General features: G+C 55.1%; 29 non-coding genes across 29 annotated transcripts; all 29 read left to right on the top strand.

The window, feature by feature from the left end:
• Positions 1 to 682: 682 nt before the first annotated feature.
• On the top strand, positions 683 to 801 carry LOC126115211 (5S ribosomal RNA). The gene has a single exon (XR_007525268.1). It is a non-coding gene; the product is annotated as a 5S ribosomal RNA (ribosomal RNA).
• An 832-nt stretch (positions 802 to 1,633) lies between these two features.
• LOC126115209 (5S ribosomal RNA) lies at positions 1,634 to 1,752 on the top strand. Its single transcript, XR_007525266.1, has one exon. It is a non-coding gene; the product is annotated as a 5S ribosomal RNA (ribosomal RNA).
• An 832-nt stretch (positions 1,753 to 2,584) lies between these two features.
• Positions 2,585 to 2,703, top strand: LOC126115173 (5S ribosomal RNA). The gene has a single exon (XR_007525233.1). It is a non-coding gene; the product is annotated as a 5S ribosomal RNA (ribosomal RNA).
• Positions 2,704 to 3,535: 832 nt separating this feature from the next.
• LOC126115172 (5S ribosomal RNA) lies at positions 3,536 to 3,654 on the top strand. Its single transcript, XR_007525232.1, has one exon. It is a non-coding gene; the product is annotated as a 5S ribosomal RNA (ribosomal RNA).
• An 832-nt stretch (positions 3,655 to 4,486) lies between these two features.
• Positions 4,487 to 4,605, top strand: LOC126115208 (5S ribosomal RNA). Its single transcript, XR_007525265.1, has one exon. It is a non-coding gene; the product is annotated as a 5S ribosomal RNA (ribosomal RNA).
• An 832-nt stretch (positions 4,606 to 5,437) lies between these two features.
• Positions 5,438 to 5,556, top strand: LOC126115171 (5S ribosomal RNA). The gene has a single exon (XR_007525231.1). It is a non-coding gene; the product is annotated as a 5S ribosomal RNA (ribosomal RNA).
• Positions 5,557 to 6,388: 832 nt separating this feature from the next.
• On the top strand, positions 6,389 to 6,507 carry LOC126115374 (5S ribosomal RNA). The gene has a single exon (XR_007525415.1). It is a non-coding gene; the product is annotated as a 5S ribosomal RNA (ribosomal RNA).
• An 832-nt stretch (positions 6,508 to 7,339) lies between these two features.
• Positions 7,340 to 7,458, top strand: LOC126115491 (5S ribosomal RNA). Its single transcript, XR_007525521.1, has one exon. It is a non-coding gene; the product is annotated as a 5S ribosomal RNA (ribosomal RNA).
• Positions 7,459 to 8,290: 832 nt separating this feature from the next.
• On the top strand, positions 8,291 to 8,409 carry LOC126115170 (5S ribosomal RNA). Its single transcript, XR_007525230.1, has one exon. It is a non-coding gene; the product is annotated as a 5S ribosomal RNA (ribosomal RNA).
• Positions 8,410 to 9,241: 832 nt separating this feature from the next.
• On the top strand, positions 9,242 to 9,360 carry LOC126115168 (5S ribosomal RNA). Its single transcript, XR_007525229.1, has one exon. It is a non-coding gene; the product is annotated as a 5S ribosomal RNA (ribosomal RNA).
• Positions 9,361 to 10,192: 832 nt separating this feature from the next.
• On the top strand, positions 10,193 to 10,311 carry LOC126115167 (5S ribosomal RNA). The gene has a single exon (XR_007525228.1). It is a non-coding gene; the product is annotated as a 5S ribosomal RNA (ribosomal RNA).
• Positions 10,312 to 11,143: 832 nt separating this feature from the next.
• Positions 11,144 to 11,262, top strand: LOC126115193 (5S ribosomal RNA). Its single transcript, XR_007525251.1, has one exon. It is a non-coding gene; the product is annotated as a 5S ribosomal RNA (ribosomal RNA).
• Positions 11,263 to 12,094: 832 nt separating this feature from the next.
• On the top strand, positions 12,095 to 12,213 carry LOC126115166 (5S ribosomal RNA). The gene has a single exon (XR_007525227.1). It is a non-coding gene; the product is annotated as a 5S ribosomal RNA (ribosomal RNA).
• An 832-nt stretch (positions 12,214 to 13,045) lies between these two features.
• On the top strand, positions 13,046 to 13,164 carry LOC126115192 (5S ribosomal RNA). Its single transcript, XR_007525250.1, has one exon. It is a non-coding gene; the product is annotated as a 5S ribosomal RNA (ribosomal RNA).
• An 832-nt stretch (positions 13,165 to 13,996) lies between these two features.
• On the top strand, positions 13,997 to 14,114 carry LOC126115346 (5S ribosomal RNA). The gene has a single exon (XR_007525390.1). It is a non-coding gene; the product is annotated as a 5S ribosomal RNA (ribosomal RNA).
• Positions 14,115 to 14,946: 832 nt separating this feature from the next.
• Positions 14,947 to 15,065, top strand: LOC126115165 (5S ribosomal RNA). The gene has a single exon (XR_007525226.1). It is a non-coding gene; the product is annotated as a 5S ribosomal RNA (ribosomal RNA).
• Positions 15,066 to 15,897: 832 nt separating this feature from the next.
• On the top strand, positions 15,898 to 16,015 carry LOC126115343 (5S ribosomal RNA). Its single transcript, XR_007525388.1, has one exon. It is a non-coding gene; the product is annotated as a 5S ribosomal RNA (ribosomal RNA).
• An 832-nt stretch (positions 16,016 to 16,847) lies between these two features.
• Positions 16,848 to 16,966, top strand: LOC126115339 (5S ribosomal RNA). Its single transcript, XR_007525384.1, has one exon. It is a non-coding gene; the product is annotated as a 5S ribosomal RNA (ribosomal RNA).
• An 832-nt stretch (positions 16,967 to 17,798) lies between these two features.
• LOC126115164 (5S ribosomal RNA) lies at positions 17,799 to 17,917 on the top strand. The gene has a single exon (XR_007525225.1). It is a non-coding gene; the product is annotated as a 5S ribosomal RNA (ribosomal RNA).
• An 832-nt stretch (positions 17,918 to 18,749) lies between these two features.
• On the top strand, positions 18,750 to 18,868 carry LOC126115163 (5S ribosomal RNA). Its single transcript, XR_007525224.1, has one exon. It is a non-coding gene; the product is annotated as a 5S ribosomal RNA (ribosomal RNA).
• Positions 18,869 to 19,700: 832 nt separating this feature from the next.
• On the top strand, positions 19,701 to 19,819 carry LOC126115161 (5S ribosomal RNA). The gene has a single exon (XR_007525222.1). It is a non-coding gene; the product is annotated as a 5S ribosomal RNA (ribosomal RNA).
• Positions 19,820 to 20,651: 832 nt separating this feature from the next.
• LOC126115160 (5S ribosomal RNA) lies at positions 20,652 to 20,770 on the top strand. Its single transcript, XR_007525221.1, has one exon. It is a non-coding gene; the product is annotated as a 5S ribosomal RNA (ribosomal RNA).
• Positions 20,771 to 21,602: 832 nt separating this feature from the next.
• Positions 21,603 to 21,721, top strand: LOC126115333 (5S ribosomal RNA). Its single transcript, XR_007525379.1, has one exon. It is a non-coding gene; the product is annotated as a 5S ribosomal RNA (ribosomal RNA).
• Positions 21,722 to 22,553: 832 nt separating this feature from the next.
• Positions 22,554 to 22,672, top strand: LOC126115159 (5S ribosomal RNA). The gene has a single exon (XR_007525220.1). It is a non-coding gene; the product is annotated as a 5S ribosomal RNA (ribosomal RNA).
• Positions 22,673 to 23,504: 832 nt separating this feature from the next.
• On the top strand, positions 23,505 to 23,623 carry LOC126115462 (5S ribosomal RNA). Its single transcript, XR_007525495.1, has one exon. It is a non-coding gene; the product is annotated as a 5S ribosomal RNA (ribosomal RNA).
• An 832-nt stretch (positions 23,624 to 24,455) lies between these two features.
• LOC126115190 (5S ribosomal RNA) lies at positions 24,456 to 24,574 on the top strand. Its single transcript, XR_007525249.1, has one exon. It is a non-coding gene; the product is annotated as a 5S ribosomal RNA (ribosomal RNA).
• An 832-nt stretch (positions 24,575 to 25,406) lies between these two features.
• LOC126115157 (5S ribosomal RNA) lies at positions 25,407 to 25,525 on the top strand. Its single transcript, XR_007525219.1, has one exon. It is a non-coding gene; the product is annotated as a 5S ribosomal RNA (ribosomal RNA).
• An 827-nt stretch (positions 25,526 to 26,352) lies between these two features.
• LOC126115156 (5S ribosomal RNA) lies at positions 26,353 to 26,471 on the top strand. Its single transcript, XR_007525218.1, has one exon. It is a non-coding gene; the product is annotated as a 5S ribosomal RNA (ribosomal RNA).
• Positions 26,472 to 27,303: 832 nt separating this feature from the next.
• On the top strand, positions 27,304 to 27,422 carry LOC126115461 (5S ribosomal RNA). Its single transcript, XR_007525494.1, has one exon. It is a non-coding gene; the product is annotated as a 5S ribosomal RNA (ribosomal RNA).
• The last annotated feature ends 537 nt before the right edge of the window (positions 27,423 to 27,959 follow it).

The following is a 27,959-nucleotide window of genomic DNA, read 5'->3' as shown; positions in this document are numbered from 1 at the left end:
GTTTGCCAAGAAGACTTTGAAAACGACAAAACAGTACGAATCGGCAGGTGATTTCTGAAATACGTCACCACCTATTGTTGTGTAGGAGTGTAGAGTTCCAAATTTGATTTGTAACCACGAATGTATTCCTTAGTCGTCTCGTCTCGTCCCGCAGACGTTTGTCGTGCTTGCGCTGTGATATGGACCACGACCCGAGCGGCAGCGAGCGGCAGTCGAGCAAAGTCGGGACAAGTCGGGACGGGGACAGGGACAGGGATAGGAATGGTGCGAATGCACTGCAAACTACGCAGACACCTGGTGTGAGGCGAGGCGAGGCGAGGCGAGGCGAGGAAGCCCACATCGCTACCAGTGGCGCCCTCCAGCACGACACTGCCACACCCCGCACAGGCCCTCCGCTGAACACCAGGGACAAGATGCGTCCTCCGCTAGTGTCGAAGGCTGCACGCGCCCAGCGAATGACAGGGGGTGCAACGAGCAGCAGTGCGTCTCACACACGCGGCGGTGCGCCCGCCAATTTGGCCGTCGCTCTGCTGGGACGCCGGGCGCGCCTCCCCGCGCCGTCCTCGAGGAACTGGCGGTTGCGGAAGGAAGCGCTTTCGTCAAATGCGGCCGAAAACTAACATTTTGTGTGTTGGGAGAAAAGCCGAACGCGAATTCTGCCGTGCTCCTACATTAGATGAGCGCCAACGGTCATACCATGATGAATACACCGGTTCTCGTCCGATCACCGAAGTTAAGCATCATCGGGCCCGGCTAGTACTTGGATGGGTGACCGCCTGGGAAACCCGGGTGCTGTTGGCTCCCTTCCTTTTGTTTTTTTGTTATGTCGCCAGCCCAATTTTCAAACTACCTTTCTGTTGTGACAAAGATGCTTCCTTAAGCCTTTTAAACTACTGTAATGGTACGAAAATGCAGTAATTAACTCAGTTTGAGGGAGAATGTGCTAACCAAGTTTGCCAAGAAGACTTTGAAAACGACAAAACAGTACGAATCGGCAGGTGATTTCTGAAATACGTCACCGCCTATTGTTGTGTAGGAGTGTAGAGTTCCAAATTTGATTTGTAACCACGAATGTATTCCTTAGTCGTCTCGTCTCGTCCCGCAGACGTTTGTCGTGCTAGCGCTGTGATATGGACCACGACCCGAGCGGCAGCGAGCGGCAGTCGAGCAAAGTCGGGACAAGTCGGGACGGGGACAGGGACAGGGATAGGAATGGTGCGAATGCACTGAAAACTACGCAGACACCTGGTGTGAGGCGAGGCGAGGCGAGGCGAGGCGAGGTAGCCCACATCGCTACCAGTGGCGCCCTCCAGCATGACACTGCCACACCCCGCACAGGCCCTCCGCTGAACACCAGGGACAAGATGCGTCCTCCGCTAGTGTCGAAGGCTGCACGCGCCCAGCGAATGACAGGGGGTGCAACGAGCAGCAGTGCGTCTCACACACGCGGCGGTGCGCCCGCCAATTTGGCCGTCGCTCTGCTGGGACGCCGGGCGCGCCTCCCCGCGCCGTCCTCGAGGAACTGGCGGTTGCGGAAGGAAGCGCTTTCGTCAAATGCGGCCGAAAACTAACATTTTGTGTGTTGGGAGAAAAGCCGAACGCGAATTCTGCCGTGCTCCTACATTAGATGAGCGCCAACGGTCATACCATGATGAATACACCGGTTCTCGTCCGATCACCGAAGTTAAGCATCATCGGGCCCGGCTAGTACTTGGATGGGTGACCGCCTGGGAAACCCGGGTGCTGTTGGCTCCCTTCCTTTTGTTTTTTTGTTATGTCGCCAGCCCAATTTTCAAACTACCTTTCTGTTGTGACAAAGATGCTTCCTTAAGCCTTTTAAACTACTGTAATGGTACGAAAATGCAGTAATTAACTCAGTTTGAGGGAGAATGTGCTAACCAAGTTTGCCAAGAAGACTTTGAAAACGACAAAACAGTACGAATCGGCAGGTGATTTCTGAAATACGTCACCGCCTATTGTTGTGTAGGAGTGTAGAGTTCCAAATTTGATTTGTAACCACGAATGTATTCCTTAGTCGTCTCGTCTCGTCCCGCAGACGTTTGTCGTGCTTGCGCTGTCATATGGACCACGACCCGAGCGGCAGCGAGCGGCAGTAGAGCAAAGTCGGGACAAGTCGGGACGGGGACAGGGACAGGGATAGGAATGGTGCGAATGCACTGCAAACTACGCAGACACCTGGTGTGAGGCGAGGCGAGGCGAGGCGAGGCGAGGAAGCCCACATCGCTACCAGTGGCGCCCTCCAGCATGACACTGCCACACCCCGCACAGGCCCTCCGCTGAACACCAGGGACAAGATGCGTCCTCCGCTAGTGTCGAAGGCTGCACGCGCCCAGCGAATGACAGGGGGTGCAACGAGCAGCAGTGCGTCTCACACACGCGGCGGTGCGCCCGCCAATTTGGCCGTCGCTCTGCTGGGACGCCGGGCGCGCCTCCCCGCGCCGTCCTCGAGGAACTGGCGGTTGCGGAAGGAAGCGCTTTCGTCAAATGCGGCCGAAAACTAACATTTTGTGTGTTGGGAGAAAAGCCGAACGCGAATTCTGCCGTGCTCCTACATTAGATGAGCGCCAACGGCCATACCATGATGAATACACCGGTTCTCGTCCGATCACCGAAGTTAAGCATCATCGGGCCCGGATAGTACTTGGATGGGTGACCGCCTGGGAAACCCGGGTGCTGTTGGCTCCCTTCCTTTTGTTTTTTTGTTATGTCGCCAGCCCAATTTTCAGACTACCTTTCTGTTGTGACAAAGATGCTTCCTTAAGCCTTTTAAACTACTGTAATGGTACGAAAATGCAGTAATTAACTCAGTTTGAGGGAGAATGTGCTAACCAAGTTTGCCAAGAAGACTTTGAAAACGACAAAACAGTACGAATCGGCAGGTGATTTCTGAAATACGTCACCACCTATTGTTGTGTAGGAGTGTAGAGTTCCAAATTTGATTTGTAACCACGAATGTATTCCTTAGTCGTCTCGTCTCGTCCCGCAGACGTTTGTCGTGCTTGCGCTGTGATATGGACCACGACCCGAGCGGCAGCGAGCGGCAGTCGAGCAAAGTCGGGACAAGTCGGGACGGGGACAGGGACAGGGATAGGAATGGTGCGAATGCACTGCAAACTACGCAGACACCTGGTGTGAGGCGAGGCGAGGCGAGGCGAGGCGAGGAAGCCCACATCGCTACCAGTGGCGCCCTCCAGCATGACACTGCCACACCCCGCACAGGCCCTCCGCTGAACACCAGGGACAAGATGCGTCCTCCGCTAGTGTCGAAGGCTGCACGCGCCCAGCGAATGACAGGGGGTGCAACGAGCAGCAGTGCGTCTCACACACGCGGCGGTGCGCCCGCCAATTTGGCCGTCGCTCTGCTGGGACGCCGGGCGCGCCTCCCCGCGCCGTCCTCGAGGAACTGGCGGTTGCGGAAGGAAGCGCTTTCGTCAAATGCGGCCGAAAACTAACATTTTGTGTGTTGGGAGAAAAGCCGAACGCGAATTCTGCCGTGCTCCTACATTAGATGAGCGCCAACGGCCATACCATGATGAATACACCGGTTCTCGTCCGATCACCGAAGTTAAGCATCATCGGGCCCGGATAGTACTTGGATGGGTGACCGCCTGGGAAACCCGGGTGCTGTTGGCTCCCTTCCTTTTGTTTTTTTGTTATGTCGCCAGCCCAATTTTCAGACTACCTTTCTGTTGTGACAAAGATGCTTCCTTAAGCCTTTTAAACTACTGTAATGGTACGAAAATGCAGTAATTAACTCAGTTTGAGGGAGAATGTGCTAACCAAGTTTGCCAAGAAGACTTTGAAAACGACAAAACAGTACGAATCGGCAGGTGATTTCTGAAATACGTCACCACCTATTGTTGTGTAGGAGTGTAGAGTTCCAAATTTGATTTGTAACCACGAATGTATTCCTTAGTCGTCTCGTCTCGTCCCGCAGACGTTTGTCGTGCTTGCGCTGTGATATGGACCACGACCCGAGCGGCAGCGAGCGGCAGTCGAGCAAAGTCGGGACAAGTCGGGACGGGGACAGGGACAGGGATAGGAATGGTGCGAATGCACTGCAAACTACGCAGACACCTGGTGTGAGGCGAGGCGAGGCGAGGCGAGGCGAGGAAGCCCACATCGCTACCAGTGGCGCCCTCCAGCACGACACTGCCACACCCCGCACAGGCCCTCCGCTGAACACCAGGGACAAGATGCGTCCTCCGCTAGTGTCGAAGGCTGCACGCGCCCAGCGAATGACAGGGGGTGCAACGAGCAGCAGTGCGTCTCACACACGCGGCGGTGCGCCCGCCAATTTGGCCGTCGCTCTGCTGGGACGCCGGGCGCGCCTCCCCGCGCCGTCCTCGAGGAACTGGCGGTTGCGGAAGGAAGCGCTTTCGTCAAATGCGGCCGAAAACTAACATTTTGTGTGTTGGGAGAAAAGCCGAACGCGAATTCTGCCGTGCTCCTACATTAGATGAGCGCCAACGGTCATACCATGATGAATACACCGGTTCTCGTCCGATCACCGAAGTTAAGCATCATCGGGCCCGGCTAGTACTTGGATGGGTGACCGCCTGGGAAACCCGGGTGCTGTTGGCTCCCTTCCTTTTGTTTTTTTGTTATGTCGCCAGCCCAATTTTCAAACTACCTTTCTGTTGTGACAAAGATGCTTCCTTAAGCCTTTTAAACTACTGTAATGGTACGAAAATGCAGTAATTAACTCAGTTTGAGGGAGAATGTGCTAACCAAGTTTGCCAAGAAGACTTTGAAAACGACAAAACAGTACGAATCGGCAGGTGATTTCTGAAATACGTCACCGCCTATTGTTGTGTAGGAGTGTAGAGTTCCAAATTTGATTTGTAACCACGAATGTATTCCTTAGTCGTCTCGTCTCGTCCCGCAGACGTTTGTCGTGCTTGCGCTGTCATATGGACCACGACCCGAGCGGCAGCGAGCGGCAGTAGAGCAAAGTCGGGACAAGTCGGGACGGGGACAGGGACAGGGATAGGAATGGTGCGAATGCACTGCAAACTACGCAGACACCTGGTGTGAGGCGAGGCGAGGCGAGGCGAGGCGAGGAAGCCCACATCGCTACCAGTGGCGCCCTCCAGCATGACACTGCCACACCCCGCACAGGCCCTCCGCTGAACACCAGGGACAAGATGCGTCCTCCGCTAGTGTCGAAGGCTGCACGCGCCCAGCGAATGACAGGGGGTGCAACGAGCAGCAGTGCGTCTCACACACGCGGCGGTGCGCCCGCCAATTTGGCCGTCGCTCTGCTGGGACGCCGGGCGCGCCTCCCCGCGCCGTCCTCGAGGAACTGGCGGTTGCGGAAGGAAGCGCTTTCGTCAAATGCGGCCGAAAACTAACATTTTGTGTGTTGGGAGAAAAGCCGAACGCGAATTCTGCCGTGCTCCTACATTAGATGAGCGCCAACGGCCATACCATGATGAATACACCGGTTCTCGTCCGATCACCGAAGTTAAGCATCATCGGGCCCGGATAGTACTTGGATGGGTGACCGCCTGGGAAACCCGGGTGCTGTTGGCTCCCTTCCTTTTGTTTTTTTGTTATGTCGCCAGCCCAATTTTCAGACTACCTTTCTGTTGTGACAAAGATGCTTCCTTAAGCCTTTTAAACTACTGTAATGGTACGAAAATGCAGTAATTAACTCAGTTTGAGGGAGAATGTGCTAACCAAGTTTGCCAAGAAGACTTTGAAAACGACAAAACAGTACGAATCGGCAGGTGATTTCTGAAATACGTCACCACCTATTGTTGTGTAGGAGTGTAGAGTTCCAAATTTGATTTGTAACCACGAATGTATTCCTTAGTCGTCTCGTCTCGTCCCGCAGACGTTTGTCGTGCTTGCGCTGTGATATGGACCACGACCCGAGCGGCAGCGAGCGGCAGTCGAGCAAAGTCGGGACAAGTCGGGACGGGGACAGGGACAGGGATAGGAATGGTGCGAATGCACTGCAAACTACGCAGACACCTGGTGTGAGGCGAGGCGAGGCGAGGCGAGGCGAGGAAGCCCACATCGCTACCAGTGGCGCCCTCCAGCACGACACTGCCACACCCCGCACAGGCCCTCCGCTGAACACCAGGGACAAGATGCGTCCTCCGCTAGTGTCGAAGGCTGCACGCGCCCAGCGAATGACAGGGGGTGCAACGAGCAGCAGTGCGTCTCACACACGCGGCGGTGCGCCCGCCAATTTGGCCGTCGCTCTGCTGGGACGCCGGGCGCGCCTCCCCGCGCCGTCCTCGAGGAACTGGCGGTTGCGGAAGGAAGCGCTTTCGTCAAATGCGGCCGAAAACTAACATTTTGTGTGTTGGGAGAAAAGCCGAACGCGAATTCTGCCGTGCTCCTACATTAGATGAGCGCCAACGGTCATACCATGATGAATACACCGGTTCTCGTCCGATCACCGAAGTTAAGCATCATCGGGCCCGGCTAGTACTTGGATGGGTCACCGCCTGGGAAACCCGGGTGCTGTTGGCTCCCTTCCTTTTGTTTTTTTGTTATGTCGCCAGCCCAATTTTCAAACTACCTTTCTGTTGTGACAAAGATGCTTCCTTAAGCCTTTTAAACTACTGTAATGGTACGAAAATGCAGTAATTAACTCAGTTTGAGGGAGAATGTGCTAACCAAGTTTGCCTAGAAGACTTTGAAAACGACAAAACAGTACGAATCGGCAGGTGATTTCTGAAATACGTCACCGCCTATTGTTGTGTAGGAGTGTAGAGTTCCAAATTTGATTTGTAACCACGAATGTATTCCTTAGTCGTCTCGTCTCGTCCCGCAGACGTTTGTCGTGCTTGCGCTGTCATATGGACCACGACCCGAGCGGCAGCGAGCGGCAGTCGAGCAAAGTCGGGACAAGTCGGGACGGGGACAGGGACAGGGATAGGAATGGTGCGAATGCACTGCAAACTACGCAGACACCTGGTGTGAGGCGAGGCGAGGCGAGGCGAGGCGAGGAAGCCCACATCGCTACCAGTGGCGCCCTCCAGCACGACACTGCCACACCCCGCACAGGCCCTCCGCTGAACACCAGGGACAAGATGCGTCCTCCGCTAGTGTCGAAGGCTGCACGCGCCCAGCGAATGACAGGGGGTGCAACGAGCAGCAGTGCGTCTCACACACGCGGCGGTGCGCCCGCCAATTTGGCCGTCGCTCTGCTGGGACGCCGGGCGCGCCTCCCCGCGCCGTCCTCGAGGAACTGGCGGTTGCGGAAGGAAGCGCTTTCGTCAAATGCGGCCGAAAACTAACATTTTGTGTGTTGGGAGAAAAGCCGAACGCGAATTCTGCCGTGCTCCTACATTAGATGAGCGCCAACGGTCATACAGTGATGAATACACCGGTTGTCGTCCGATCACCGAAGTTAAGCATCTTCGGGCCCGGCTAGTACTTGGATGGGTGACCGCCTGGGAAACCCGGGTGCTGTTGGCTCCCTTCCTTTTGTTTTTTTGTTATGTCGCCAGCCCAATTTTCAAACTACCTTTCTGTTGTGACAAAGATGCTTCCTTAAGCCTTTTAAACTACTGTAATGGTACGAAAATGCAGTAATTAACTCAGTTTGAGGGAGAATGTGCTAACCAAGTTTGCCAAGAAGACTTTGAAAACGACAAAACAGTACGAATCGGCAGGTGATTTCTGAAATACGTCACCGCCTATTGTTGTGTAGGAGTGTAGAGTTCCAAATTTGATTTGTAACCACGAATGTATTCCTTAGTCGTCTCGTCTCGTCCCGCAGACGTTTGTCGTGCTTGCGCTGTGATATGGACCACGACCCGAGCGGCAGCGAGCGGCAGTCGAGCAAAGTCGGGACAAGTCGGGACGGGGACAGGGACAGGGATAGGAATGGTGCGAATGCACTGCAAACTACGCAGACACCTGGTGTGAGGCGAGGCGAGGCGAGGCGAGGCGAGGAAGCCCACATCGCTACCAGTGGCGCCCTCCAGCATGACACTGCCACACCCCGCACAGGCCCTCCGCTGAACACCAGGGACAAGATGCGTCCTCCGCTAGTGTCGAAGGCTGCACGCGCCCAGCGAATGACAGGGGGTGCAACGAGCAGCAGTGCGTCTCACACACGCGGCGGTGCGCCCGCCAATTTGGCCGTCGCTCTGCTGGGACGCCGGGCGCGCCTCCCCGCGCCGTCCTCGAGGAACTGGCGGTTGCGGAAGGAAGCGCTTTCGTCAAATGCGGCCGAAAACTAACATTTTGTGTGTTGGGAGAAAAGCCGAACGCGAATTCTGCCGTGCTCCTACATTAGATGAGCGCCAACGGCCATACCATGATGAATACACCGGTTCTCGTCCGATCACCGAAGTTAAGCATCATCGGGCCCGGATAGTACTTGGATGGGTGACCGCCTGGGAAACCCGGGTGCTGTTGGCTCCCTTCCTTTTGTTTTTTTGTTATGTCGCCAGCCCAATTTTCAAACTACCTTTCTGTTGTGACAAAGATGCTTCCTTAAGCCTTTTAAACTACTGTAATGGTACGAAAATGCAGTAATTAACTCAGTTTGAGGGAGAATGTGCTAACCAAGTTTGCCTAGAAGACTTTGAAAACGACAAAACAGTACGAATCGGCAGGTGATTTCTGAAATACGTCACCGCCTATTGTTGTGTAGGAGTGTAGAGTTCCAAATTTAATTTGTAACCACGAATGTATTCCTTAGTCGTCTCGTCTCGTCCCGCAGACGTTTGTCGTGCTTGCGCTGTGATATGGACCACGACCCGAGCGGCAGCGAGCGGCAGTCGAGCAAAGTCGGGACAAGTCGGGACGGGGACAGGGACAGGGATAGGAATGGTGCGAATGCACTGCAAACTACGCAGACACCTGGTGTGAGGCGAGGCGAGGCGAGGCGAGGCGAGGAAGCCCACATCGCTACCAGTGGCGCCCTCCAGCATGACACTGCCACACCCCGCACAGGCCCTCCGCTGAACACCAGGGACAAGATGCGTCCTCCGCTAGTGTCGAAGGCTGCACGCGCCCAGCGAATGACAGGGGGTGCAACGAGCAGCAGTGCGTCTCACACACGCGGCGGTGCGCCCGCCAATTTGGCCGTCGCTCTGCTGGGACGCCGGGCGCGCCTCCCCGCGCCGTCCTCGAGGAACTGGCGGTTGCGGAAGGAAGCGCTTTCGTCAAATGCGGCCGAAAACTAACATTTTGTGTGTTGGGAGAAAAGCCGAACGCGAATTCTGCCGTGCTCCTACATTAGATGAGCGCCAACGGCCATACCATGATGAATACACCGGTTCTCGTCCGATCACCGAAGTTAAGCATCATCGGGCCCGGATAGTACTTGGATGGGTGACCGCCTGGGAAACCCGGGTGCTGTTGGCTCCCTTCCTTTTGTTTTTTTGTTATGTCGCCAGCCCAATTTTCAAACTACCTTTCTGTTGTGACAAAGATGCTTCCTTAAGCCTTTTAAACTACTGTAATGGTACGAAAATGCAGTAATTAACTCAGTTTGAGGGAGAATGTGCTAACCAAGTTTGCCTAGAAGACTTTGAAAACGACAAAACAGTACGAATCGGCAGGTGATTTCTGAAATACGTCACCGCCTATTGTTGTGTAGGAGTGTAGAGTTCCAAATTTAATTTGTAACCACGAATGTATTCCTTAGTCGTCTCGTCTCGTCCCGCAGACGTTTGTCGTGCTTGCGCTGTGATATGGACCACGACCCGAGCGGCAGCGAGCGGCAGTCGAGCAAAGTCGGGACAAGTCGGGACGGGGACAGGGACAGGGATAGGAATGGTGCGAATGCACTGCAAACTACGCAGACACCTGGTGTGAGGCGAGGCGAGGCGAGGCGAGGCGAGGAAGCCCACATCGCTACCAGTGGCGCCCTCCAGCATGACACTGCCACACCCCGCACAGGCCCTCCGCTGAACACCAGGGACAAGATGCGTCCTCCGCTAGTGTCGAAGGCTGCACGCGCCCAGCGAATGACAGGGGGTGCAACGAGCAGCAGTGCGTCTCACACACGCGGCGGTGCGCCCGCCAATTTGGCCGTCGCTCTGCTGGGACGCCGGGCGCGCCTCCCCGCGCCGTCCTCGAGGAACTGGCGGTTGCGGAAGGAAGCGCTTTCGTCAAATGCGGCCGAAAACTAACATTTTGTGTGTTGGGAGAAAAGCCGAACGCGAATTCTGCCGTGCTCCTACATTAGATGAGCGCCAACGGCCATACCATGATGAATACACCGGTTCTCGTCCGATCACCGAAGTTAAGCATCATCGGGCCCGGATAGTACTTGGATGGGTGACCGCCTGGGAAACCCGGGTGCTGTTGGCTCCCTTCCTTTTGTTTTTTTGTTATGTCGCCAGCCCAATTTTCAAACTACCTTTCTGTTGTGACAAAGATGCTTCCTTAAGCCTTTTAAACTACTGTAATGGTACGAAAATGCAGTAATTAACTCAGTTTGAGGGAGAATGTGCTAACCAAGTTTGCCTAGAAGACTTTGAAAACGACAAAACAGTACGAATCGGCAGGTGATTTCTGAAATACGTCACCGCCTATTGTTGTGTAGGAGTGTAGAGTTCCAAATTTAATTTGTAACCACGAATGTATTCCTTAGTCGTCTCGTCTCGTCCCGCAGACGTTTGTCGTGCTTGCGCTGTGATATGGACCACGACCCGAGCGGCAGCGAGCGGCAGTCGAGCAAAGTCGGGACAAGTCGGGACGGGGACAGGGACAGGGATAGGAATGGTGCGAATGCACTGCAAACTACGCAGACACCTGGTGTGAGGCGAGGCGAGGCGAGGCGAGGCGAGGAAGCCCACATCGCTACCAGTGGCGCCCTCCAGCACGACACTGCCACACCCCGCACAGGCCCTCCGCTGAACACCAGGGACAAGATGCGTCCTCCGCTAGTGTCGAAGGCTGCACGCGCCCAGCGAATGACAGGGGGTGCAACGAGCAGCAGTGCGTCTCACACACGCGGCGGTGCGCCCGCCAATTTGGCCGTCGCTCTGCTGGGACGCCGGGCGCGCCTCCCCGCGCCGTCCTCGAGGAACTGGCGGTTGCGGAAGGAAGCGCTTTCGTCAAATGCGGCCGAAAACTAACATTTTGTGTGTTGGGAGAAAAGCCGAACGCGAATTCTGCCGTGCTCCTACATTAGATGAGCGCCAACGGCCATACCATGATGAATACACCGGTTCTCGTCCGATCACCGAAGTTAAGCATCATCGGGCCCGGCTAGTACTTGGATGGGTGACCGCCTGGGAAACCCGGGTGCTGTTGGCTCCCTTCCTTTTGTTTTTTTGTTATGTCGCCAGCCCAATTTTCAAACTACCTTTCTGTTGTGACAAAGATGCTTCCTTAAGCCTTTTAAACTACTGTAATGGTACGAAAATGCAGTAATTAACTCAGTTTGAGGGAGAATGTGCTAACCAAGTTTGCCAAGAAGACTTTGAAAACGACAAAACAGTACGAATCGGCAGGTGATTTCTGAAATACGTCACCGCCTATTGTTGTGTAGGAGTGTAGAGTTCCAAATTTGATTTGTAACCACGAATGTATTCCTTAGTCGTCTCGTCTCGTCCCGCAGACGTTTGTCGTGCTTGCGCTGTGATATGGACCACGACCCGAGCGGCAGCGAGCGGCAGTCGAGCAAAGTCGGGACAAGTCGGGACGGGGACAGGGACAGGGATAGGAATGGTGCGAATGCACTGCAAACTACGCAGACACCTGGTGTGAGGCGAGGCGAGGCGAGGCGAGGCGAGGAAGCCCACATCGCTACCAGTGGCGCCCTCCAGCACGACACTGCCACACCCCGCACAGGCCCTCCGCTGAACACCAGGGACAAGATGCGTCCTCCGCTAGTGTCGAAGGCTGCACGCGCCCAGCGAATGACAGGGGGTGCAACGAGCAGCAGTGCGTCTCACACACGCGGCGGTGCGCCCGCCAATTTGGCCGTCGCTCTGCTGGGACGCCGGGCGCGCCTCCCCGCGCCGTCCTCGAGGAACTGGCGGTTGCGGAAGGAAGCGCTTTCGTCAAATGCGGCCGAAAACTAACATTTTGTGTGTTGGGAGAAAAGCCGAACGCGAATTCTGCCGTGCTCCTACATTAGATGAGCGCCAACGGCCATACCATGATGAATACACCGGTTCTCGTCCGATCACCGAAGTTAAGCATCATCGGGCCCGGATAGTACTTGGATGGGTGACCGCCTGGGAAACCCGGGTGCTGTTGGCTCCCTTCCTTTTGTTTTTTTGTTATGTCGCCAGCCCAATTTTCAAACTACCTTTCTGTTGTGACAAAGATGCTTCCTTAAGCCTTTTAAACTACTGTAATGGTACGAAAATGCAGTAATTAACTCAGTTTGAGGGAGAATGTGCTAACCAAGTTTGCCTAGAAGACTTTGAAAACGACAAAACAGTACGAATCGGCAGGTGATTTCTGAAATACGTCACCGCCTATTGTTGTGTAGGAGTGTAGAGTTCCAAATTTAATTTGTAACCACGAATGTATTCCTTAGTCGTCTCGTCTCGTCCCGCAGACGTTTGTCGTGCTTGCGCTGTGATATGGACCACGACCCGAGCGGCAGCGAGCGGCAGTCGAGCAAAGTCGGGACAAGTCGGGACGGGGACAGGGACAGGGATAGGAATGGTGCGAATGCACTGCAAACTACGCAGACACCTGGTGTGAGGCGAGGCGAGGCGAGGCGAGGCGAGGAAGCCCACATCGCTACCAGTGGCGCCCTCCAGCACGACACTGCCACACCCCGCACAGGCCCTCCGCTGAACACCAGGGACAAGATGCGTCCTCCGCTAGTGTCGAAGGCTGCACGCGCCCAGCGAATGACAGGGGGTGCAACGAGCAGCAGTGCGTCTCACACACGCGGCGGTGCGCCCGCCAATTTGGCCGTCGCTCTGCTGGGACGCCGGGCGCGCCTCCCCGCGCCGTCCTCGAGGAACTGGCGGTTGCGGAAGGAAGCGCTTTCGTCAAATGCGGCCGAAAACTAACATTTTGTGTGTTGGGAGAAAAGCCGAACGCGAATTCTGCCGTGCTCCTACATTAGATGAGCGCCAACGGCCATACCATGATGAATACACCGGTTCTCGTCCGATCACCGAAGTTAAGCATCATCGGGCCCGGCTAGTACTTGGATGGGTGACCGCCTGGGAAACCCGGGTGCTGTTGGCTCCCTTCCTTTTGTTTTTTTGTTATGTCGCCAGCCCAATTTTCAAACTACCTTTCTGTTGTGACAAAGATGCTTCCTTAAGCCTTTTAAACTACTGTAATGGTACGAAAATGCAGTAATTAACTCAGTTTGAGGGAGAATGTGCTAACCAAGTTTGCCAAGAAGACTTTGAAAACGACAAAACAGCACGAATCGGCAGGTGATTTCTGAAATACGTCACCGCCTATTGTTGTGTAGGAGTGTAGAGTTCCAAATTTGATTTGTAACCACGAATGTATTCCTTAGTCGTCTCGTCTCGTCCCGCAGACGTTTGTCGTGCTTGCGCTGTGATATGGACCACGACCCGAGCGGCAGCGAGCGGCAGTCGAGCAAAGTCGGGACAAGTCGGGACGGGGACAGGGACAGGGATAGGAATGGTGCGAATGCACTGCAAACTACGCAGACACCTGGTGTGAGGCGAGGCGAGGCGAGGCGAGGCGAGGAAGCCCACATCGCTACCAGTGGCGCCCTCCAGCACGACACTGCCACACCCCGCACAGGCCCTCCGCTGAACACCAGGGACAAGATGCGTCCTCCGCTAGTGTCGAAGGCTGCACGCGCCCAGCGAATGACAGGGGGTGCAACGAGCAGCAGTGCGTCTCACACACGCGGCGGTGCGCCCGCCAATTTGGCCGTCGCTCTGCTGGGACGCCTGGCGCGCCTCCCCGCGCCGTCCTCGAGGAACTGGCGGTTGCGGAAGGAAGCGCTTTCGTCAAATGCGGCCGAAAACTAACATTTTGTGTGTTGGGAGAAAAGCCGAACGCGAATTCTGCCGTGCTCCTACATTAGATGAGCGCCAACGGTCATACCATGATGAATACACCGGTTCTCGTCCGATCACCGAAGTTAAGCATCATCGGGCCCGGCTAGTACTTGGATGGGTCACCGCCTGGGAAACCCGGTGCTGTTGGCTCCCTTCCTTTTGTTTTTTTGTTATGTCGCCAGCCCAATTTTCAAACTACCTTTCTGTTGTGACAAAGATGCTTCCTTAAGCCTTTTAAACTACTGTAATGGTACGAAAATGCAGTAATTAACTCAGTTTGAGGGAGAATGTGCTAACCAAGTTTGCCTAGAAGACTTTGAAAACGACAAAACAGTACGAATCGGCAGGTGATTTCTGAAATACGTCACCGCCTATTGTTGTGTAGGAGTGTAGAGTTCCAAATTTGATTTGTAACCACGAATGTATTCCTTAGTCGTCTCGTCTCGTCCCGCAGACGTTTGTCGTGCTTGCGCTGTGATATGGACCACGACCCGAGCGGCAGCGAGCGGCAGTCGAGCAAAGTCGGGACAAGTCGGGACGGGGACAGGGACAGGGATAGGAATGGTGCGAATGCACTGAAAACTACGCAGACACCTGGTGTGAGGCGAGGCGAGGCGAGGCGAGGCGAGGAAGCCCACATCGCTACCAGTGGCGCCCTCCAGCATGACACTGCCACACCCCGCACAGGCCCTCCGCTGAACACCAGGGACAAGATGCGTCCTCCGCTAGTGTCGAAGGCTGCACGCGCCCAGCGAATGACAGGGGATGCAACGAGCAGCAGTGCGTCTCACACACGCGGCGGTGCGCCCGCCAATTTGGCCGTCGCTCTGCTGGGACGCCGGGCGCGCCTCCCCGCGCCGTCCTCGAGGAACTGGCGGTTGCGGAAGGAAGCGCTTTCGTCAAATGCGGCCGAAAACTAACATTTTGTGTGTTGGGAGAAAAGCCGAACGCGAATTCTGCCGTGCTCCTACATTAGATGAGCGCCAACGGCCATACCATGATGAATACACCGGTTCTCGTCCGATCACCGAAGTTAAGCATCATCGGGCCCGGATAGTACTTGGATGGGTGACCGCCTGGGAAACCCGGGTGCTGTTGGCTCCCTTCCTTTTGTTTTTTTGTTATGTCGCCAGCCCAATTTTCAAACTACCTTTCTGTTGTGACAAAGATGCTTCCTTAAGCCTTTTAAACTACTGTAATGGTACGAAAATGCAGTAATTAACTCAGTTTGAGGGAGAATGTGCTAACCAAGTTTGCCAAGAAGACTTTGAAAACGACAAAACAGTACGAATCGGCAGGTGATTTCTGAAATACGTCACCGCCTATTGTTGTGTAGGAGTGTAGAGTTCCAAATTTGATTTGTAACCACGAATGTATTCCTTAGTCGTCTCGTCTCGTCCCGCAGACGTTTGTCGTGCTTGCGCTGTGATATGGACCACGACCCGAGCGGCAGCGAGCGGCAGTCGAGCAAAGTCGGGACAAGTCGGGACGGGGACAGGGACAGGGATAGGAATGGTGCGAATGCACTGCAAACTACGCAGACACCTGGTGTGAGGCGAGGCGAGGCGAGGCGAGGCGAGGAAGCCCACATCGCTACCAGTGGCGCCCTCCAGCATGACACTGCCACACCCCGCACAGGCCCTCCGCTGAACACCAGGGACAAGATGCGTCCTCCGCTAGTGTCGAAGGCTGCACGCGCCCAGCGAATGACAGGGGGTGCAACGAGCAGCAGTGCGTCTCACACACGCGGCGGTGCGCCCGCCAATTTGGCCGTCGCTCTGCTGGGACGCCTGGCGCGCCTCCCCGCGCCGTCCTCGAGGAACTGGCGGTTGCGGAAGGAAGCGCTTTCGTCAAATGCGGCCGAAAACTAACATTTTGTGTGTTGGGAGAAAAGCCGAACGCGAATTCTGCCGTGCTCCTACATTAGATGAGCGCCAACGGTCATACCATGATGAATACACCGGTTCTCGTCCGATCACCGAAGTTAAGCATCATCGGGCCCGGCTAGTACTTGGATGGGTCACCGCCTGGGAAACCCGGTGCTGTTGGCTCCCTTCCTTTTGTTTTTTTGTTATGTCGCCAGCCCAATTTTCAAACTACCTTTCTGTTGTGACAAAGATGCTTCCTTAAGCCTTTTAAACTACTGTAATGGTACGAAAATGCAGTAATTAACTCAGTTTGAGGGAGAATGTGCTAACCAAGTTTGCCTAGAAGACTTTGAAAACGACAAAACAGTACGAATCGGCAGGTGATTTCTGAAATACGTCACCGCCTATTGTTGTGTAGGAGTGTAGAGTTCCAAATTTGATTTGTAACCACGAATGTATTCCTTAGTCGTCTCGTCTCGTCCCGCAGACGTTTGTCGTGCTTGCGCTGTGATATGGACCACGACCCGAGCGGCAGCGAGCGGCAGTCGAGCAAAGTCGGGACAAGTCGGGACGGGGACAGGGACAGGGATAGGAATGGTGCGAATGCACTGAAAACTACGCAGACACCTGGTGTGAGGCGAGGCGAGGCGAGGCGAGGCGAGGAAGCCCACATCGCTACCAGTGGCGCCCTCCAGCATGACACTGCCACACCCCGCACAGGCCCTCCGCTGAACACCAGGGACAAGATGCGTCCTCCGCTAGTGTCGAAGGCTGCACGCGCCCAGCGAATGACAGGGGATGCAACGAGCAGCAGTGCGTCTCACACACGCGGCGGTGCGCCCGCCAATTTGGCCGTCGCTCTGCTGGGACGCCGGGCGCGCCTCTCCGCGCCGTCCTCGAGGAACTGGCGGTTGCGGAAGGAAGCGCTTTCGTCAAATGCGGCCGAAAACTAACATTTTGTGTGTTGGGAGAAAAGCCGAACGCGAATTCTGCCGTGCTCCTACATTAGATGAGCGCCAACGGCCATACCATGATGAATACACCGGTTCTCGTCCGATCACCGAAGTTAAGCATCATCGGTCCCGGATAGTACTTGGATGGGTGACCGCCTGGGAAACCCGGGTGCTGTTGGCTCCCTTCCTTTTGTTTTTTTGTTATGTCGCCAGCCCAATTTTCAAACTACCTTTCTGTTGTGACAAAGATGCTTCCTTAAGCCTTTTAAACTACTGTAATGGTACGAAAATGCAGTAATTAACTCAGTTTGAGGGAGAATGTGCTAACCAAGTTTGCCAAGAAGACTTTGAAAACGACAAAACAGTACGAATCGGCAGGTGATTTCTGAAATACGTCACCGCCTATTGTTGTGTAGGAGTGTAGAGTTCCAAATTTGATTTGTAACCACGAATGTATTCCTTAGTCGTCTCGTCTCGTCCCGCAGACGTTTGTCGTGCTTGCGCTGTGATATGGACCACGACCCGAGCGGCAGCGAGCGGCAGTCGAGCAAAGTCGGGACAAGTCGGGACGGGGACAGGGACAGGGATAGGAATGGTGCGAATGCACTGCAAACTACTCAGACACCTGGTGTGAGGCGAGGCGAGGCGAGGCGAGGCGAGGAAGCCCACATCGCTACCAGTGGCGCCCTCCAGCACGACACTGCCACACGCCGCACAGGCCCTCCGCTGAACACCAGGGACAAGATGCGTCCTCCGCTAGTGTCGAAGGCTGCACGCGCCCAGCGAATGACAGGGGGTGCAACGAGCAGCAGTGCGTCTCACACACGCGGCGGTGCGCCCGCCAATTTGGCCGTCGCTCTGCTGGGACGCCGGGCGCGCCTCCCCGCGCCGTCCTCGAGGAACTGGCGGTTGCGGAAGGAAGCGCTTTCGTCAAATGCGGCCGAAAACTAACATTTTGTGTGTTGGGAGAAAAGCCGAACGCGAATTCTGCCGTGCTCCTACATTAGATGAGCGCCAACGGCCATACCATGATGAATACACCGGTTCTCGTCCGATCACCGAAGTTAAGCATCATCGGGCCCGGATAGTACTTGGATGGGTGACCGCCTGGGAAACCCGGGTGCTGTTGGCTCCCTTCCTTTTGTTTTTTTGTTATGTCGCCAGCCCAATTTTCAAACTACCTTTCTGTTGTGACAAAGATGCTTCCTTAAGCCTTTTAAACTACTGTAATGGTACGAAAATGCAGTAATTAACTCAGTTTGAGGGAGAATGTGCTAACCAAGTTTGCCAAGAAGACTTTGAAAACGACAAAACAGTACGAATCGGCAGGTGATTTCTGAAATACGTCACCGCCTATTGTTGTGTAGGAGTGTAGAGTTCCAAATTTGATTTGTAACCACGAATGTATTCCTTAGTCGTCTCGTCTCGTCCCGCAGACGTTTGTCGTGCTTGCGCTGTGATATGGACCACGACCCGAGCGGCAGCGAGCGGCAGCCGAGCAAAGTCGGGACAAGTCCGGACGGGGACAGGGACAGGGATAGGAATGGTGCGAATGCACTGCAAACTACGCAGACACCTGGTGTGAGGCGAGGCGAGGCGAGGCGAGGCGAGGAAGCCCACATCGCTACCAGTGGCGCCCTCCAGCATGACACTGCCACACCCCGCACAGGCCCTCCGCTGAACACCAGGGACAAGATGCGTCCTCCGCTAGTGTCGAAGGCTGCACGCGCCCAGCGAATGACAGGGGATGCAACGAGCAGCAGTGCGTCTCACACACGCGGCGGTGCGCCCGCCAATTTGGCCGTCGCTCTGCTGGGACGCCGGGCGCGCCTCCCCGCGCCGTCCTCGAGGAACTGGCGGTTGCGGAAGGAAGCGCTTTCGTCAAATGCGGCCGAAAACTAACATTTTGTGTGTTGGGAGAAAAGCCGAACGCGAATTCTGCCGTGCTCCTACATTAGATGAGCGCCAACGGCCATACCATGATGAATACACCGGTTCTCGTCCGATCACCGAAGTTAAGCATCATCGGGCCCGGATAGTACTTGGATGGGTGACCGCCTGGGAAACCCGGGTGCTGTTGGCTCCCTTCCTTTTGTTTTTTTGTTATGTCGCCAGCCCAATTTTCAAACTACCTTTCTGTTGTGACAAAGATGCTTCCTTAAGCCTTTTAAACTACTGTAATGGTACGAAAATGCAGTAATTAACTCAGTTTGAGGGAGAATGTGCTAACCAAGTTTGCCAAGAAGACTTTGAAAACGACAAAACAGTACGAATCGGCAGGTGATTTCTGAAATACGTCACCGCCTATTGTTGTGTAGGAGTGTAGAGTTCCAAATTTGATTTGTAACCACGAATGTATTCCTTAGTCGTCTCGTCTCGTCCCGCAGACGTTTGTCGTGCTTGCGCTGTGATATGGACCACGACCCGAGCGGCAGCGAGCGGCAGTCGAGCAAAGTCGGGACAAGTCGGGACGGGGACAGGGACAGGGATAGGAATGGTGCGAATGCACTGCAAACTACTCAGACACCTGGTGTGAGGCGAGGCGAGGCGAGGCGAGGCGAGGAAGCCCACATCGCTACCAGTGGCGCCCTCCAGCACGACACTGCCACACCCCGCACAGGCCCTCCGCTGAACACCAGGGACAAGATGCGTCCTCCGCTAGTGTCGAAGGCTGCACGCGCCCAGCGAATGACAGGGGGTGCAACGAGCAGCAGTGCGTCTCACACACGCGGCGGTGCGCCCGCCAATTTGGCCGTCGCTCTGCTGGGACGCCGGGCGCGCCTCCCCGCGCCGTCCTCGAGGAACTGGCGGTTGCGGAAGGAAGCGCTTTCGTCAAATGCGGCCGAAAACTAACATTTTGTGTGTTGGGAGAAAAGCCGAACGCGAATTCTGCCGTGCTCCTACATTAGATGAGCGCCAACGGCCATACCATGATGAATACACCGGTTCTCGTCCGATCACCGAAGTTAAGCATCATCGGGCCCGGATAGTACTTGGATGGGTGACCGCCTGGGAAACCCGGGTGCTGTTGGCTCCCTTCCTTTTGTTTTTTTGTTATGTCGCCAGCCCGATTTTCAAACTACCTTTCTGTTGTGACAAAGATGCTTCCTTAAGCCTTTTAAACTACTGTAATGGTACGAAAATGCAGTAATTAACTCAGTTTGAGGGAGAATGTGCTAACCAAGTTTGCCAAGAAGACTTTGAAAACGACAAAACAGTACGAATCGGCAGGTGATTTCTGAAATACGTCACCGCCTATTGTTGTGTAGGAGTGTAGAGTTCCAAATTTGATTTGTAACCACGAATGTATTCCTTAGTCGTCTCGTCTCGTCCCGCAGACGTTTGTCGTGCTTGCGCAGTGATATGGACCACGACCCGAGCGGCAGCGAGCGGCAGTCGAGCAAAGTCGGGACAAGTCGGGACGGGGACAGGGACAGGGATAGGAATGGTGCGAATGCACTGCAAACTACTCAGACACCTGGTGTGAGGCGAGGCGAGGCGAGGCGAGGCGAGGAAGCCCACATCGCTACCAGTGGCGCCCTCCAGCACGACACTGCCACACCCCGCACAGGCCCTCCGCTGAACACCAGGGACAAGATGCGTCCTCCGCTAGTGTCGAAGGCTGCACGCGCCCAGCGAATGACAGGGGGTGCAACGAGCAGCAGTGCGTCTCACACACGCGGCGGTGCGCCCGCCAATTTGGCCGTCGCTCTGCTGGGACGCCGGGCGCGCCTCCCCGCGCCGTCCTCGAGGAACTGGCGGTTGCGGAAGGAAGCGCTTTCGTCAAATGCGTCCGAAAACTAACATTTTGTGTGTTGGGAGAAAAGCCGAACGCGAATTCTGCCGTGCTCCTACATTAGATGAGCGCCAACGGCCATACCATGATGAATACACCGGTTCTCGTCCGATCACCGAAGTTAAGCATCATCGGGCCCGGATAGTACTTGGATGGGTGACCGCCTGGGAAACCCGGGTGCTGTTGGCTCCCTTCCTTTTGTTTTTTTGTTATGTCGCCAGCCCAATTTTCAAACTACCTTTCTGTTGTGACAAAGATGCTTCCTTAAGCCTTTTAAACTACTGTAATGGTACGAAAATGCAGTAATTAACTCAGTTTGAGGGAGAATGTGCTAACCAAGTTTGCCAAGAAGACTTTGAAAACGACAAAACAGTACGAATCGGCAGGTGATTTCTGAAATACGTCACCGCCTATTGTTGTGTAGGAGTGTAGAGTTCCAAATTTGATTTGTAACCACGAATGTATTCCTTAGTCGTCTCGTCTCGTCCCGCAGACGTTTGTCGTGCTTGCGCTGTGATATGGACCACGACCCGAGCGGCAGCGAGCGGCAGCCGAGCAAAGTCGGGACAAGTCCGGACGGGGACAGGGACAGGGATAGGAATGGTGCGAATGCACTGCAAACTACGCAGACACCTGGTGTGAGGCGAGGCGAGGCGAGGCGAGGCGAGGAAGCCCACATCGCTACCAGTGGCGCCCTCCAGCATGACACTGCCACACCCCGCACAGGCCCTCCGCTGAACACCAGGGACAAGATGCGTCCTCCGCTAGTGTCGAAGGCTGCACGCGCCCAGCGAATGACAGGGGATGCAACGAGCAGCAGTGCGTCTCACACACGCGGCGGTGCGCCCGCCAATTTGGCCGTCGCTCTGCTGGGACGCCGGGCGCGCCTCCCCGCGCCGTCCTCGAGGAACTGGCGGTTGCGGAAGGAAGCGCTTTCGTCAAATGCGGCCGAAAACTAACATTTTGTGTGTTGGGAGAAAAGCCGAACGCGAATTCTGCCGTGCTCCTACATTAGATGAGCGCCAACGGCCATACCATGATGAATACACCGGTTCTCGTCCGATCACCGAAGTTAAGCATCATCGGGCCCGGATAGTACTTGGATGGGTCACCGCCTGGGAAACCCGGGTGCTGTTGGCTCCCTTCCTTTTGTTTTTTTGTTATGTCGCCAGCCCAATTTTCAAACTACCTTTCTGTTGTGACAAAGATGCTTCCTTAAGCCTTTTAAACTACTGTAATGGTACGAAAATGCAGTAATTAACTCAGTTTGAGGGAGAATGTGCTAACCAAGTTTGCCAAGAAGACTTTGAAAACGACAAAACAGTACGAATCGGCAGGTGATTTCTGAAATACGTCACCGCCTATTGTTGTGTAGGAGTGTAGAGTTCCAAATTTGATTTGTAACCACGAATGTATTCCTTAGTCGTCTCGTCTCGTCCCGCAGACGTTTGTCGTGCTTGCGCTGTGATATGGACCACGACCCGAGCGGCAGCGAGCGGCAGTCGAGCAAAGTCGGGACAAGTCGGGACGGGGACAGGGACAGGGATAGGAATGGTGCGAATGCACTGCAAACTACTCAGACACCTGGTGTGAGGCGAGGCGAGGCGAGGCGAGGCGAGGAAGCCCACATCGCTACCAGTGGCGCCCTCCAGCACGACACTGCCACACGCCGCACAGGCCCTCCGCTGAACACCAGGGACAAGATGCGTCCTCCGCTAGTGTCGAAGGCTGCACGCGCCCAGCGAATGACAGGGGGTGCAACGAGCAGCAGTGCGTCTCACACACGCGGCGGTGCGCCCGCCAATTTGGCCGTCGCTCTGCTGGGACGCCGGGCGCGCCTCCCCGCGCCGTCCTCGAGGAAGTGGCGGTTGCGGAAGGAAGCGCTTTCGTCAAATGCGGCCGAAAACTAACATTTTGTGTGTTGGGAGAAAAGCCGAACGCGAATTCTGCCGTGCTCCTACATTAGATGAGCGCCAACGGCCATACCATGATGAATACACCGGTTCTCGTCCGATCACCGAAGTTAAGCATCATCGGGCCCGGATAGTACTTGGATGGGTGACCGCCTGGGAAACCCGGGTGCTGTTGGCTCCCTTCCTTTTGTTTTTTTGTTATGTCGCCAGCCCAATTTTCAAACTACCTTTCTGTTGTGACAAAGATGCTTCCTTAAGCCTTTTAAACTACTGTAATGGTACGAAAATGCAGTAATTAACTCAGTTTGAGGGAGAATGTGCTAACCAAGTTTGCCAAGAAGACTTTGAAAACGACAAAACAGTACGAATCGGCAGGTGATTTCTGAAATACGTCACCGCCTATTGTTGTGTAGGAGTGTAGAGTTCCAAATTTGATTTGTAACCACGAATGTATTCCTTAGTCGTCTCGTCTCGTCCCGCAGACGTTTGTCGTGCTTGCGCTGTCATATGGACCACGACCCGAGCGGCAGCGAGCGGCAGTCGAGCAAAGTCGGGACAAGTCGGGACGGGGACAGGGACAGGGATAGGAATGGTGCGAATGCACTGCAAACTACGCAGACACCTGGTGTGAGGCGAGGCGAGGCGAGGCGAGGCGAGGAAGCCCACATCGCTACCAGTGGCGCCCTCCAGCACGACACTGCCACACCCCGCACAGGCCCTCCGCTGAACACCAGGGACAAGATGCGTCCTCCGCTAGTGTCGAAGGCTGCACGCGCCCAGCGAATGACAGGGGGTGCAACGAGCAGCAGTGCGTCTCACACACGCGGCGGTGCGCCCGCCAATTTGGCCGTCGCTCTGCTGGGACACCGGGCGCGCCTCCCCGCGCCGTCCTCGAGGAACTGGCGGTTGCGGAAGGAAGCGCTTTCGTCAAATGCGGCCGAAAACTAACATTTTGTGTGTTGGGAGAAAAGCCGAACGCGAATTCTGCCGTGCTCCTACATTAGATGAGCGCCAACGGTCATACAGTGATGAATACACCGGTTCTCGTCCGATCACCGAAGTTAAGCATCATCGGGCCCGGCTAGTACTTGGATGGGTGACCGCCTGGGAAACCCGGGTGCTGTTGGCTCCCTTCCTTTTGTTTTTTTGTTATGTCGCCAGCCCAATTTTCAAACTACCTTTCTGTTGTGACAAAGATGCTTCCTTAAGCCTTTTAAACTACTGTAATGGTACGAAAATGCAGTAATTAACTCAGTTTGAGGGAGAATGTGCTAACCAAGTTTGCCAAGAAGACTTTGAAAACGACAAAACAGTACGAATCGGCAGGTGATTTCTGAAATACGTCACCGCCTATTGTTGTGTAGGAGTGTAGAGTTCCAAATTTGATTTGTAACCACGAATGTATTCCTTAGTCGTCTCGTCTCGTCCCGCAGACGTTTGTCGTGCTTGCGCTGTCATATGGACCACGACCCGAGCGGCAGCGAGCGGCAGTCGAGCAAAGTCGGGACAAGTCGGGACGGGGACAGGGACAGGGATAGGAATGGTGCGAATGCACTGCAAACTACGCAGACACCTGGTGTGAGGCGAGGCGAGGCGAGGCGAGGCGAGGAAGCCCACATCGCTACCAGTGGCGCCCTCCAGCACGACACTGCCACACCCCGCACAGGCCCTCCGCTGAACACCAGGGACAAGATGCGTCCTCCGCTAGTGTCGAAGGCTGCACGCGCCCAGCGAATGACAGGGGGTGCAACGAGCAGCAGTGCGTCTCACACACGCGGCGGTGCGCCCGCCAATTTGGCCGTCGCTCTGCTGGGACGCCGGGCGCGCCTCCCCGCGCCGTCCTCGAGGAACTGGCGGTTGCGGAAGGAAGCGCTTTCGTCAAATGCGGCCGAAAACTAACATTTTGTGTGTTGGGAGAAAAGCCGAACGCGAATTCTGCCGTGCTCCAACATTAGATGAGCGCCAACGGCCATACCATGATGAATACACCGGTTCTCGTCCGATCACCGAAGTTAAGCATCATCGGGCCCGGCTAGTACTTGGATGGGTGACCGCCTGGGAAACCCGGGTGCTGTTGGCTCCCTTCCTTTTGTTTTTTTGTTATGTCGCCAGCCCAATTTTCAAACTACCTTTCTGTTGTGACAAAGATGCTTCCTTAAGCCTTTTAAACTACTGTAATGGTACGAAAATGCAGTAATTAACTCAGTTTGAGGGAGAATGTGCTAACCAAGTTTGCCAAGAAGACTTTGAAAACGACAAAACAGTACGAATCGGCAGGTGATTTCTGAAATACGTCACCGCCTATTGTTGTGTAGGAGTGTAGAGTTCCAAATTTGATTTGTAACCACGAATGTATTCCTTAGTCGTCTCGTCTCGTCCCGCAGACGTTTGTCGTGCTTGCGCTGTGATATGGACCACGACCCGAGCGGCAGCGAGCGGCAGCCGAGCAAAGTCGGGACAAGTCGGGACGGGGACAGGGACAGGGATAGGAATGGTGCGAATGCACTGCAAACTACGCAGACACCTGGTGTGAGGCGAGGCGAGGCGAGGCGAGGCGAGGAAGCCCACATCGCTACCAGTGGCGCCCTCCAGCACGACACTGCCACACCCCGCACAGGCCCTCCGCTGAACACCAGGGACAAGATGCGTCCTCCGCTAGTGTCGAAGGCTGCACGCGCCCAGCGAATGACAGGGGGTGCAACGAGCAGCAGTGCGTCTCACACACGCGGCGGTGCGCCCGCCAATTTGGCCGTCGCTCTGCTGGGACGCCGGGCGCGCCTCCCCGCGCCGTCCTCGAGGAACTGGCGGTTGCGGAAGGAAGCGCTTTCGTCAAATGCGGCCGAAAACTAACATTTTGTGTGTTGGGAGAAAAGCCGAACGCGAATTCTGCCGTGCTCCTACATTAGATGAGCGCCAACGGCCATACCATGATGAATACACCGGTTCTCGTCCGATCACCGAAGTTAAGCATCATCGGGCCCGGATAGTACTTGGATGGGTGACCGCCTGGGAAACCCGGGTGCTGTTGGCTCCCTTCCTTTTGTTTTTTTGTTATGTCGCCAGCCCGATTTTCAAACTACCTTTCTGTTGTGACAAAGATGCTTCCTTAAGCCTTTTAAACTACTGTAATGGTACGAAAATGCAGTAATTAACTCAGTTTGAGGGAGAATGTGCTAACCAAGTTTGCCAAGAAGACTTTGAAAACGACAAAACAGTACGAATCGGCAGGTGATTTCTGAAATACGTCACCGCCTATTGTTGTGTAGGAGTGTAGAGTTCCAAATTTGATTTGTAACCACGAATGTATTCCTTAGTCGTCTCGTCTCGTCCCGCAGACGTTTGTCGTGCTTGCGCTGTCATATGGACCACGACCCGAGCGGCAGCGAGCGGCAGTAGAGCAAAGTCGGGACAAGTCGGGACGGGGACAGGGACAGGGATAGGAATGGTGCGAATGCACTGCAAACTACGCAGACACCTGGTGTGAGGCGAGGCGAGGCGAGGCGAGGAAGCCCACATCGCTACCAGTGGCGCCCTCCAGCATGACACTGCCACACCCCGCACAGGCCCTCCGCTGAACACCAGGGACAAGATGCGTCCTCCGCTAGTGTCGAAGGCTGCACGCGCCCAGCGAATGACAGGGGGTGCAACGAGCAGCAGTGCGTCTCACACACGCGGCGGTGCGCCCGCCAATTTGGCCGTCGCTCTGCTGGGACGCCGGGCGCGCCTCCCCGCGCCGTCCTCGAGGAACTGGCGGTTGCGGAAGGAAGCGCTTTCGTCAAATGCGGCCGAAAACTAACATTTTGTGTGTTGGGAGAAAAGCCGAACGCGAATTCTGCCGTGCTCCTACATTAGATGAGCGCCAACGGCCATACCATGATGAATACACCGGTTCTCGTCCGATCACCGAAGTTAAGCATCATCGGGCCCGGATAGTACTTGGATGGGTGACCGCCTGGGAAACCCGGGTGCTGTTGGCTCCCTTCCTTTTGTTTTTTTGTTATGTCGCCAGCCCAATTTTCAAACTACCTTTCTGTTGTGACAAAGATGCTTCCTTAAGCCTTTTAAACTACTGTAATGGTACGAAAATGCAGTAATTAACTCAGTTTGAGGGAGAATGTGCTAACCAAGTTTGCCAAGAAGACTTTGAAAACGACAAAACAGTACGAATCGGCAGGTGATTTCTGAAATACGTCACCGCCTATTGTTGTGTAGGAGTGTAGAGTTCCAAATTTGATTTGTAACCACGAATGTATTCCTTAGTCGTCTCGTCTCGTCCCGCAGACGTTTGTCGTGCTTGCGCTGTCATATGGACCACGACCCGAGCGGCAGCGAGCGGCAGTCGAGCAAAGTCGGGACAAGTCGGGACGGGGACAGGGACAGGGATAGGAATGGTGCGAATGCACTGCAAACTACGCAGACACCTGGTGTGAGGCGAGGCGAGGCGAGGCGAGGCGAGGAAGCCCACATCGCTACCAGTGGCGCCCTCCAGCACGACACTGCCACACCCCGCACAGGCCCTCCGCTGAACACCAGGGACAAGATGCGTCCTCCGCTAGTGTCGAAGGCTGCACGCGCCCAGCGAATGACAGGGGGTGCAACGAGCAGCAGTGCGTCTCACACACGCGGCGGTGCGCCCGCCAATTTGGCCGTCGCTCTGCTGGGACACCGGGCGCGCCTCCCCGCGCCGTCCTCGAGGAACTGGCGGTTGCGGAAGGAAGCGCTTTCGTCAAATGCGGCCGAAAACTAACATTTTGTGTGTTGGGAGAAAAGCCGAACGCGAATTCTGCCGTGCTCCTACATTAGATGAGCGCCAACGGTCATACAGTGATGAATACACCGGTTCTCGTCCGATCACCGAAGTTAAGCATCATCGGGCCCGGCTAGTACTTGGATGGGTGACCGCCTGGGAAACCCGGGTGCTGTTGGCTCCCTTCCTTTTGTTTTTTTGTTATGTCGCCAGCCCAATTTTCAAACTACCTTTCTGTTGTGACAAAGATGCTTCCTTAAGCCTTTTAAACTACTGTAATGGTACGAAAATGCAGTAATTAACTCAGTTTGAGGGAGAATGTGCTAACCAAGTTTGCCAAGAAGACTTTGAAAACGACAAAACAGTACGAATCGGCAGGTGATTTCTGAAATACGTCACCGCCTATTGTTGTGTAGGAGTGTAGAGTTCCAAATTTGATTTGTAACCACGAATGTATTCCTTAGTCGTCTCGTCTCGTCCCGCAGACGTTTGTCGTGCTTGCGCTGTCATATGGACCACGACCCGAGCGGCAGCGAGCGGCAGTAGAGCAAAGTCGGGACAAGTCGGGACGGGGACAGGGACAGGGATAGGAATGGTGCGAATGCACTGCAAACTACGCAGACACCTGGTGTGAGGCGAGGCGAGGCGAGGCGAGGCGAGGAAGCCCACATCGCTACCAGTGGCGCCCTCCAGCACGACACTGCCACACCCCGCACAG

The sequence above is a fragment of the Schistocerca cancellata genome, unplaced genomic scaffold (genome assembly GCF_023864275.1).
Source record: "Schistocerca cancellata isolate TAMUIC-IGC-003103 unplaced genomic scaffold, iqSchCanc2.1 HiC_scaffold_317, whole genome shotgun sequence".
NCBI lineage: Eukaryota > Metazoa > Arthropoda > Insecta > Orthoptera > Acrididae > Schistocerca > Schistocerca cancellata.
This window is presented reverse-complemented; position numbering and strand designations above follow the sequence as displayed.